The sequence below is a fragment of the Peromyscus maniculatus genome, chromosome 2, assembly GCF_049852395.1.
Source record: "Peromyscus maniculatus bairdii isolate BWxNUB_F1_BW_parent chromosome 2, HU_Pman_BW_mat_3.1, whole genome shotgun sequence".
NCBI classification, from domain to species: domain Eukaryota; kingdom Metazoa; phylum Chordata; class Mammalia; order Rodentia; family Cricetidae; genus Peromyscus; species Peromyscus maniculatus.
The window spans coordinates 18,817,132-18,825,815 of record NC_134853.1 but is presented as its reverse complement, the minus strand read 5'-3'; the positions used below and the strand labels follow the sequence as shown (position 1 = coordinate 18,825,815).

Sequence of the window (8,684 nt, the reverse complement as noted above, 5' to 3'; positions counted from 1 at the left end):
CTATAGATTAGACATGATGTAGACTAGACAAAGCTAACAAAGGGAGGAATGTTGGCATAAATGTGTCACAAGGTAAACATGACTGTCCTGAATTCCAGCCCAGAAAATGTCTGCATCTCTTCATCAGGCCACTCTTGGTTCCCCACTCTGTTTTCTATGCTCTATTCTGTTAGCTAGGAAACTTTTTTCCCCATAAAAGCAGGAGCTTTCAGCTGAGTCCAGCCCACTTCTGGATGGTAGATTTTCATTTTATTTTATACTCCTTTTATTTTCATTTTATATTCTCTGTTCCTCTCAGACCAAGCTAACAGTGCTTCAGCTGACATGAATTTCTCAACAGCTTTGTGGGTATTGCCTGCATGTCACTTGAATTTTAATAGGAGAAGCTGCCCATGAGATTTTTCAAGTTGACCTCTTTTTGATTTTATCCCTTCCATAGATGGATAAAGTACAGCATCTTTAAGCTTCCCAGAGGCCATCTGATTTACTTGTGATCAAAAGAATACATTAGGTTCTAGAAAATATTTTATGCAATTAAATATTCAAACTTTTTGGGACTATGGAAATTTTAGTAAAAATATACATTTACACACAACATTAGATCATAATAGTTGATTGTAAGTCTTTTCTGGGTGTTCTCCTTTAGCTATGTATGTCCAGTTTTTGTTTATAATTTCAACTCTTCATATCAAGAGATAATTTGGTCACCATTTCTGTCACTAAAGAGCAAGGATGCACCTTCATCGAATACTAAGCATGTTTGTTTCTTTCTTCATGATGAGCCTTTATTAGCTGCAATTTCCAAATTCAGATAGCAATGATTAGTCTTTCCTAGCCAATTGAGACGTTCCTTCTCTCTGGGGGGGTCCCCAAACACAATACTGTGGTTCCAGCAACTGTGGGAAAGGGGAGCATCCTTGGCCTCTTAGAATAAAAGGATTTGGATTTGGCCTTAGTGTACAACAAGAAAGGAAAGGAAGGTGATTTCCCTCTCCTGCCCTTGCTTGGGCCTGAAGGGACAAAGTCAGTTCCACTCCTTCCACCTCTCAGCCAGGAAGCCACCTTGGTGACATATTTCATTCTAACCATTGCAGTAAAGGTTGGCCTGGTCCCACCCATTATAGGGAGGTATAAAAGGTTCAGGAAAGTACAATGTAGATTAGGCCACAAAATGGGGCAGATGGCATCATCAGAAGCATGTGACTGGTGGAATCAGTTAGTAAGCTTCCTGACAGCCTAGTCCTGCCTTAGCAGAAGGGTAGAGAAGATGGATGGTGCTTACTGTTTGGCATTGAGCATGTGTGGAAATTCAAGCTTGAGAAAAGCACCAGTCATGAGGAAGCCACCTTTATCAGGTTGGCTTCCCAGCTCTTTGTAGGCTATGCTATCATAGAACCTCCATAAATGATTCAGGTGCTTTCAGCCACCACATCAGAGACATTGGATTTCAGCTATTCCAGAGCTTCTTGTATACTTCCTGGGTCTGCTGAGTTGTTTCGGTCTTGCCAGTACCATGGTCTGGACAGATTTATAGGCCAGGAGGACTTTGGTCCAATCCTTCACATTATTGCATTGAACTTGGTTTGCTTGAAAACAACATTCTTAGTGATGCCAGCTTCCCTTTTATGCAACTTCTCCCCAAAGCAGGCAATCATTCCAAGTCCCTCTACTAGGGTGTGGACCACTTTCTGCCCATTCATTTCACTGACTCCCCAAAGATGTGCTGTTGCAGAATATTATTTTAAGGTGTGTTACTTTTGTTTATGTTCCATTTGTTTAACTCTATGAAGCTGTGTTACTGTGCCTGTGTAAAACATCTGATGGTCTAATAAAGAACTGAATGGCCAATAGCAAGGCAGGAGAAAGGATAGGTGGGGCTTGCAGGCAGAGAGAAGATATAGGAGAAAAAATAGATGGAGAAGTGAAGGAAGTAGTCAGAAAAGGAGGAGGACTCCAGGGGCCAGCCACCCAGATACATAGCAAGCCACAGAATAAGAATAAGATTTACAGAAGTTATAGAACAGGAAATGCCCAAAGGCAAAAGCTAGATGTGATAATTTAAAGCTAAGGAAAGATGGCTAGAAAGAAGCCAAGCTAAGGACAGGCATTCATAATTAAGAATAAGTCTCCATGTATGATTTATTTAGGAGCTGGGTGGCAGGCCCCCCAAAAAGAACAAAAAACCCCAACAACATTTTGGCATATCAACTTCGGGCTCTATTATTCATCTATAGCCTGAGAAAGCTCAACAACAACAACAACACAAAATATAACTCCTTTAAAGTTTTGGCCAGAAAATTCCTGCTGGTTAGTGAGCAGCTAGTACCTTAAGTGGGAACAAAAAAACTAAGTAAAAACACCTGCCGCAGTGCAGGCATCAGTATTCTAGAGCTCTAGAAAGGTTGAATGCAGTTTTCATTCATGAACCTCTCACTGGGCCATGAGCTTTAAGCTGGTCTTTCCCAAACCTGGGTAGAGCCAGCTGAGAGTCTAGTGGAGAGTAGCTCTTGGAGAATCCAGGTGTAGGTTAGCAGTTTAAAAGTTTGCTAATTAGGTCAAATAAGACTAGATATATGCAGTAAAGAGATCCACATAGACAAGCCTCAAAACAGGTTAGTGTGTTTAACAATGTGCATAGGCTTAAGATAAGGAAAAGAGTATAGTCATAGAAATTTTTTTTTAAAATAATGAATAGTTTAAAATAAAGTCTTTACAGAGAGAGTAAAAGAAAAAAGCCACACAAGATGGGAAATACACAGGGAGTCTGGATCTGGTATGTTATTGTGTGGATTTTGAATTTTTTGAATGGTAATAAGCAGAAGAATGTTGTTGGCAGACATGAGTTTGTGAGCAGGACTGCAAAATAGAACCAACCTAGATATTTTAGGGCTATCTTAACTTTAAAAAAGAAGTCAAAATTATATTTGTCAAATGGAAATAAAAAATTCTTTTGGAGTTTTGTTCTCACAAGAGATGAGAGGCTATGGATTCCTAGAGGGTTAATATGGATAAGGTTTGAACAGGTGAGACCTCCTGAAACTTGACAGGGGAAATCTATCAGCAAAGATTAGTGCTGGTCTTCCAGGACTTGGCTCATTACCTCAAATTTTTTTATCTGGGATTCTAAAAAGATACTTTGTCCACAGGCATCAGAAAGAAGTATGGAGAAAACTATGCCAACATTCCCAAGAGTTAGGGAGTTTTGGTGGTTTTTGGTTATTTGGTGGGTTATGATGTTTATTATCATCTAGAGGAATATAGAATATTGATACAAATTTAAAGTTATTTTGTTATACTGTGTGTGTGTGTGTGTATGTGTATTTGTGCTGAAATGTGACACTTTATTTCTATGTTAATAAATAAAGTTTGCCTGGAGATCAGAGGTCACAGCAAGCCAGGGACAGCAGTTAGTCGGTTGTAGCCCACACCCTTAATCCAATTACATGGCTGGCAGAGTCTCTGTGTGGTGAAAGACACAGCCAAGCATGGTGACATGAGCCTTTAATCCCAGTACCAAACATAGAGAACAGGAGGTCTGTATAGACAGGCAGTGACAAGGAAGTCATGTGGATTGGCTTAGAGCTAATGAGAAATCAGAACAGGAAAGGAATAAAAACACAAGTGAGACATTAGAAAGTCTCTCTCTTGGGGGAAGCTACTGCTGGTGGTAAGCTAAAGCTAGGTGGCTCTTGCTCTGATCTCTTTGGCTTTAACTCTGTATTTGGCTCTATGTTTCTAATTTAATAATACTGTTTAGAAATTTGTCTACATTTCTACTCTTGTCTAAAGGATTTTTGTATACTGATAAAAATTTAAGGTTATTTTTGTTACAGCATATTGTGTATATGTTTTTATTCTTGTTTATGGTATTGTACCTATGCAGTTTATTTTAAAATGTAAGGTAAAATTCTAGTTTATGAAAGCTGTTATTATAAACTATATAGGATAATCAGGAAACATAGGCTAGTGGTTAGTCATTTATAACAATCAAATTTGTAAATATGTTACATATGCTTTCCAGATCATATAGAGATATATTTTAGATAGACAGATGGTCTTCAAATGTTTCAAAGACCTACAGAATATGGCATTTAAAACATTGTGTTAACTTAAGTTTTTTCATGACAATGAGACATATCTGCTCCTGGCAGCACCAATTTACTTCAGAAAAAATGATGGGCATCGAAGAGACACTTTATGGAGTTTACTTTTGTTGTGGCAAGATTAGCCATTTGGGCAAAGAAACTACATTTGCCATGACTGCTTGACTGTATGTTGTGCGGACTAGTCATACAGAACCCACAGGAAAGAGACTTCTGAACTTTGCCAAAACAAAGCAGAATGGTCCTTCTGGTTTCCTGCTTCTCAGAAGAAATTGCCAGACATTCTACAGGAAACAGAGGAAGGTGACTGATGAACTTTGCCAAAACAATGAAGGACAGTCCAAAATTCTTACTTCATAGAAAAGTCTTCCAGATACTCTAGGCCTGTAGGCTGAAGATGGATGCCCCAGCATTGCAGAGGAACTTTGGATGACGATGCAGACAACCAAATGTCTCTGCTGTTAGATAAATTACATTCTTATGGGTCTTTGATGGAGTTAAGGAATTTATAGTTATAGTTTCAGTTTTCCTTAGTTATGATAGAAATTAAATGAGGTGTAAAATTTTGGATTCACTAAGATACGATGGATAATGTATTATTTTCTCTGAATATGCTAACTATAAAAGGACTGAATATTGTGGAGGCAATCCTTATTTGATAATTGTTATTATATGTAGTCTTACTATGCTTAAGTTAAAAGCTTTTCATTTTTATATAGACAAAAGGAGGAAATGTAGTAGACTATTATTTTAAGGTATGTTACTTTTGTTTATGTTGTATTTGTATATTTCTATGAAGCCGTGTTATTGTGCCTGTCTAAAATATCTGATGGTCTGATAAAGAATTGAATGGCCAATAGCAAGGCAAGAGAAAGGATATGTGGGGCTGGCAGGCAGAGAGAATATATAGGAGAAGAAAAGAGATGGAAGAGTGAAAGAAGAAGTAGCCAGAGAAGGAGGAGGATTCCACGGGCCAGCCACCCAGCTACACAGCAAGCCAAGGAATAAGAGTAAGATTTACATAAGTAATAGAAAAGGAAAAGCCCAGAGGCAAAAGGTACACAGGATAAGTTAAGGAAAGTTTACAATTAACAATACAAGCTGAAGTCAGTCATACATAATTAAGAATAAGCATCTGTGTGTGATTTATTTGGGAGCTGGGTGGTGGGCCTCCCAGAAGAGTAAAAACAATCAACAATGTGCTTTTTTCTTCCTGTGTCCCAGCACTACCTATGTGGCTTCTAAGTCTTTGATCATACCAGGCCTGATCTCTACAGTGAAGTCCCTACTGGTCACTTTGTAGAAGTTCTGTGCTGCCACAGCAATTTTGAGATCTAGCTGCTGCCTGGTGAAGTTAATGTAAGCAGTGTGTGTGTGTGTGTGTGTGTGTGTGTGTTTGTGCATAAACTACTTCCCTGTCTGCTGGAGCATTCAAGTGTGTACATGAGTTCTTCAGCCACTTCTTTCCATTCATCTTCCACTTTTCCCCCATGAGGAACGTCCTGGAAGGCTGGAAGGCATCGTTGCCCCTGGACTGACTCTGAAGGTCAGTATGAGCTGATATCATTTATTATTTATGTCAAGATTCTTATGACCTCTTTGATTCCAAAATCATGTGAAAAAACTTTAATACCTGTAATAGCATTACCTTATTTTCTTTTTACAACATCCTTACTGGTAAAGTTGAAGGAGAGCATACACACACACACACACACACACACACACACACACACACACACACACACACACACACACTGGTAAAGTTCATGTGGGGAGATTGATCTGCTAATGTGTTTTTCCAGAGAGATTTTGATCTTCACAGCTATCCAAAGTGATGTTTGCATCAGTTCATCTAGTAATGGTGCCAAAACACTATGAAAGGCTCTAGAGACCCAGACCATGGCAAACACAGGTCCAAGCATGGCAAACCTGGCATCCACAGGTTTTGCCTTTTACCTCTCTCTCCCTTGCCAAACCTTCAGATTACATTCCTAAAACTAGCCACACGGGCCTATTCCCTTAATTAGCCACTGACTCATTCCTGAGACTGATCACCAAGGTCCACCTTTCAAAACATCAAGGTCCAACAGCCAGAATTCATTAGTTTGACTAAATTAATTAAATTACCCAATCAGAACTTTCCAACATGTCCTAGTACAGTCCTCCCTCGCCCTGTTCACTCTCAAAAGTCACATTATTAAAGCTATTTTTAATCACCTTGTCTCATTGTCTTGCTTAATAAAGGATCTATTTGCCTTTGGCTTGTGCTTGGAAATTGGTGTTTGGATGTGGTCTGTTCCTAATCCAGGGTCCTGAGGGGAGCATTCTACAGTTACAGTGGTTCCTTTAATATTTGCATGTGTTTCACCTTGCAATGGTGGCAAAACACTGAAAACCGGGTTGAAACCTTAAACTCCAATTTTTTTTGTGGGAGAATGTTGGGAAAATGATGTTTCTGCTAGTTTTAGGTTTTACCCTGGATTGCATGAGTTTTATAACAAATATGTTCTAAACCGTAGGATCGTATCAGTTTATATGATGCTAATAGGTTGTTAGCACATATTAAAATAGCCATTGCAAAGATCAGAGCTCCAAAAATAGACTATACTAAAGCCCTCCAATTGAACTAGTCACTGAGGGTACTAGTTTCAATTGTCTCTATAACTGGTGAAGTAGTGCCAACAGAGTCTTTGAGCTGTAGGGCTTTTATTAGTCATACTCAAAGGCATGCAGGCAACAGCTTTTGTCATGAATTCTTGAAATAAAAGCTTTATTAGCAACTTTGATTCTCTTTTGAAATCCCATGTAAACACCCATATTACCTATAACTGAGACAAGAAGTTAAAGGACTGGTGTTGCCTGTGCATGAATTTAATCTAGCAAGAATTATTGCCATGAGTGGTTCTTCTCCATTCAGGGTTATGATATCTTTTTCATTATACTCTTAATGTATAACTAACTAGCATAAACTGCTTTTTGTTAATCTGTACTAATAACCCTAGAAAGTAATTTTAATTTCTTGGAAAGAATCATAGAGACATCTCAGAAAAATTATCTACCACATAGCTCCCTGAAATTGAAGCAAACTGTGTATATAGTGTTTTTTAGGTTCAACTGAATTCTAGAGCAAAGACTGTGTCCTTGATTCATGGAATGATCTACAGCTAAACAGTACTATGGCGTATGGTCCCTTGATTTGGCCTCTAAAACTCCTGGGATAGAAATAAATTCAGAAACAAGCAAAGAACAAGTAAGGCATTAAGAAAGCCTTTATTTTATTATTATGAACACCAAAAACACAGATGTGATAAGTGAGGCGTGTCCCTACTTAATATGTTTAAGAAATAAAAAGTATTTTAAAAATTATTGGAAGTCAGTTAAGTGGTACTCTGTTAGGAAAATTAAAGCCTAGAACAACATACATAACCATGTTTTTCATTTTGTAATTTAACTAGATATTTTTTTGTTGATGCTGTTGGATTTTGTTTTGTTTTGGGGTGATCTAGAAGACTTCTGAAACCAGGTTCTTTATTCCTTTCATAGGGCAAAAATTTTATTGGACATCATTTTTATGAACCAACCAACATCTCTGTGTTGAGGTGTTTTCACATGTTGTTCACAGTTAGTAATATCTGGAACCCCAAAGAAGATAATAGATGAGACATACATCGTAAATGTCACTATGATGAATCCTCACAAAGTGAATATTGCATGTGTAATTAGCATTAGATCAAGAAACTCAGCACTTAGGACCAAAGATCAAAACATCCTCTTGCAATTTAGAATAGAAGAACAGAAGTAGATTGATGTGCATCATTTTGAAAAGTGGTGTTTATCAGATGGAGGGGAGACTTGGTGGTGGATGATTTTAGGCACAGGAAATAAAATGAGGTTATATTATGAAAATAAATTTCTGGAAAAAAAAATGTAAATCCTGTCCAACTTTTTTAGTATGTGAAAGAGCTCTGTGCTTTAAAACTCAAAGCTGTCTTTCATTTGATTTCCAGAAGATATAAAATTTTCATATTGTATTTGATCTTGTATACTAAGAGCAATTTCAAAAGATTTTTATGTGAGGAAGTGACCTTCTGTAGGTTGATATGCCAGAAAAAAATGAAGAGAAAATTGTTAAGGAATATGATGCAGAGAGCCTAACTGAAGGTCATTACTCCTCCAAGTGCAGTAGCCTGATCCTTCCTGATATTCAACTATGTCATGTGAATCATTTGTGTTTTATGTATCAGTATCTATGGAGTATGAAAGCTTGTAAAAGAACTTTTATGCTCTAGCTTTCCTAAATGATCCTATTCAATATACAGTATATGTGTGCATGTCTTCAGAATTCACTAAGATTTGAAACAAAACAGATTCTAAGAAGAGTTTTCAACAGGCCAATAGGTGATTCATGTATGAATATTAATAAAAAACAAATAACAAATAACTTGAATAACGTATTTTATACATACTTTTTGTATGTTTATAACATGCAAAACATTTTATCTAGCCAGACAGACCAACAGAAGCAGAAGACGCCAAATTCTTTTCATGCAGTTGTCTATATGTGTTTTGCTTCATTCTTCT

The 8,684-nt window shown here is 37.5% G+C and overlaps 1 pseudogene; it reads right to left on the bottom strand.

The window, feature by feature from the left end:
* Positions 1-1,278: 1,278 nt before the first annotated feature.
* Positions 1,279-5,465, bottom strand: LOC102906710 (triosephosphate isomerase-like; annotated as a pseudogene).
* Between the last annotated feature and the right edge of the window lie 3,219 nt (positions 5,466-8,684).